This window comes from Schistocerca nitens, chromosome 7 (genome assembly GCF_023898315.1).
Source record: "Schistocerca nitens isolate TAMUIC-IGC-003100 chromosome 7, iqSchNite1.1, whole genome shotgun sequence".
Classification (NCBI taxonomy): domain Eukaryota; kingdom Metazoa; phylum Arthropoda; class Insecta; order Orthoptera; family Acrididae; genus Schistocerca; species Schistocerca nitens.
Genome location: NC_064620.1, coordinates 511,911,283 through 511,913,808, shown reverse-complemented (window position 1 = coordinate 511,913,808; position 2,526 = coordinate 511,911,283). Strand labels below are relative to the sequence as shown.

Here is a 2,526-nt window from a genome sequence, read left to right as displayed (position 1 = left end):
ACGTATATAATTAGTAACAAGGCAGAGCAGCTGTAACCACTGAGTGTGTTATGTTTATCCGACTGCGTTTTTATGGTTTCAAATGGTGTCGTCTAGCAACAGAGTTCGCCACTTGTAACCAATATGCAACCAATTCCGCAGCATCAGTGGCTAAAGCTAACCTTTATAACACTGTGCATGTGTTGTGTGAGTTTCAGTTTCACTGTCATTTAAGCCCTCAACAGATCGTTATATGAAAAACTTAAAACTAACATTTGGATGAGCTATCTGACTGCGTACTTGAATATGAAAAGCTTCAGGAACAAATGAACCTGTAACAATGAATACCTAAGCTATATGACTGCGTTTTTCAACAAGAATTTACAAGTCATACAGAATCTGACTTGTGGAATGGAATTTACTGGATTAGAGTACATGACATGTTGTGGTGTGTCAGTGTCTCTGTTTTGGTATATGAAGATAGTAACTGTTCTCGAAAGAACAGACACCATTTATGACCGTTCAGCTTCTCTAGATTAAATGATAGTTAATTTAAACCTTCAGCTGCCGACAGGTGTTGTTGATATACCTCTTTGGGGACAGCTGAAAATGTGTGCCCCGACCGGGACTCGAACACGGGATCTCCTGCTTACATGGTAGACTCTTAGTTAATGGTTACTCGGCCATTGACCTTCGTCTGTGCGAATGCGCACAGGTTGCCCGAACTCTTACGGGAATCGTCACCTTAGTTGGCGCGAGTAATGAGTGGATGGGAAATATCTATTTGGAACATTACGTATGTAGATTGTGGACAGTTGGGAATGTGGGTCTCACTGGAAGTGTGCAAGGTATGTGTCCATACTCGCTTCGCCGGTACATATACTAAAGTTGGAACGATAGAGAGAAGATTAGCGTGGCCCCTGCGCAAGGATGACACGCAAAATCGTAAAGCGTACAGTTGGTGCAGTGGATAGAGTTTAGCCAGCACGATAGCTAAGAGTGTTCGGTCAGAGTACTGTTTGGCCTCTGTAATAAAAGAACTGAGTGAAAGGTTCAACAACGAACTTGAACGAATGTCATGTGACGTCCGCAACTACCAGACACAATGATCAACAATGAACTAAATGAAAAAAAAGAGAAAAAAAGATGGATAGAGTGTCCGCCATGTAAGCAGGAGATGGTTCGAGTGCCGGTCGGGGCACACATTTTCTGCTGTCCCCATTGAAGTATATCAACAACACCTGTCGGCAGCTGAGGGTTTCAATTATTTAACACTTCTCTGTTTTGGCCCTAAGTTTTGCACTCACCTCTTTAGATGACTTCATTTCTCCATGTGGTTTACAGCAATTCGCAGCATCAGTGGCTAAAGTTTGTTGTTTCTAAGGATGAATTTAATGAAAAGGAAGCCGGCCGGTGCGGCCGTGCGGTTCAAGGCGCTTCAGTCTGGAACCGCGTTACCGCTACGGTCAAAGGTTCGAATTCTGTCTCGGGCATGGATGTGTGTGATGTCCTTAGGTTGTTATTGTTGTGGTATTCAGTCCTGAGACTGGTTTGATGCAGCTCTCCATGCTACTCTATCCTGTCCAAGCTTCTTCATCTCCCAGTACCTACTGCAACCTACATCCTTCTGAGATCTGCTTAGTGTATTCATCCCTTCGTCTCCCTCTACGATTCTTACCCTCCACTCTGCCTTCCAATACTAAATTGGTGATCCCTTGATGCCTCAGAACATGTCCTACCAACCGAACCCTTCTTCTAGTCAAGTTGTGCCACAAACTCGTCTTTTACCCAATCCTATTCAGTACCTCCTCATTAGTTATGTGATCTACCCATCTAATCTTCGCCGGCCGCGGTGGTCTAGCGGTTCTGGCGCTGCAGTCCGGAACCGCGGGACTGCTACGGTCGCAGGTTCGAATCCTGCCTCGGGCATGGGTGTGTGTGATGTCCTTAGGTTAGTTAGGTTTAAGTAGTTCTAAGTTCTAGGGGACTTATGACCTAAGATGTTGAGTCCCATAGTGCTCAGAGCCATTTGAGCCATCTAATCTTCAGCATTCTTCTGTAGCAGCTCCTATTCTCCTCTTGTACAAACTATTTATAGTCCATGTTTCACTTCTGTACATGGCTACACTCCATACAAATGCTTTCAGAAACGACTTCCTCACACTTAAATCTATACTTGATGTTAACAAATTTCTCTTCTTCATAAACGCTTTCCTTGCCATTGCCAGTCTACATTTTATATCCTCTCTACTTCGACCATCATCAGTTATTTTGCTCCCCAAATAGCAGAACTCCTATACTACTTTAAGTGTCTCATTTCCCAATCTAATTCCCTCAGCATCACCCGACTTAGTTCGACTACATTCCATTATCCTCGTTTTGCTTTTGTTGATTTTCCTCTTATATCCTCCTTTCAAGACACTATCCCTTCCGTTCAACTGCTCTTCCAAGTCCTTTGTTGTCTCTGACAGAATTACAATGTCATCGGCAAACCTTAAAGTTTTTATTTCTTCTCCATGGATTTTAATACCTAATCCGAATTTTTCT

General features: G+C 43.3%; 1 non-coding gene across 1 annotated transcript; it reads left to right on the top strand.

The window, feature by feature from the left end:
- Window positions 1-837: 837 nt before the first annotated feature.
- Window positions 838-944, top strand: LOC126196837 (U6 spliceosomal RNA). The gene has a single exon (XR_007539269.1). It is a non-coding gene; the product is annotated as a U6 spliceosomal RNA (small nuclear RNA).
- Window positions 945-2,526: the final 1,582 nt, after the last annotated feature.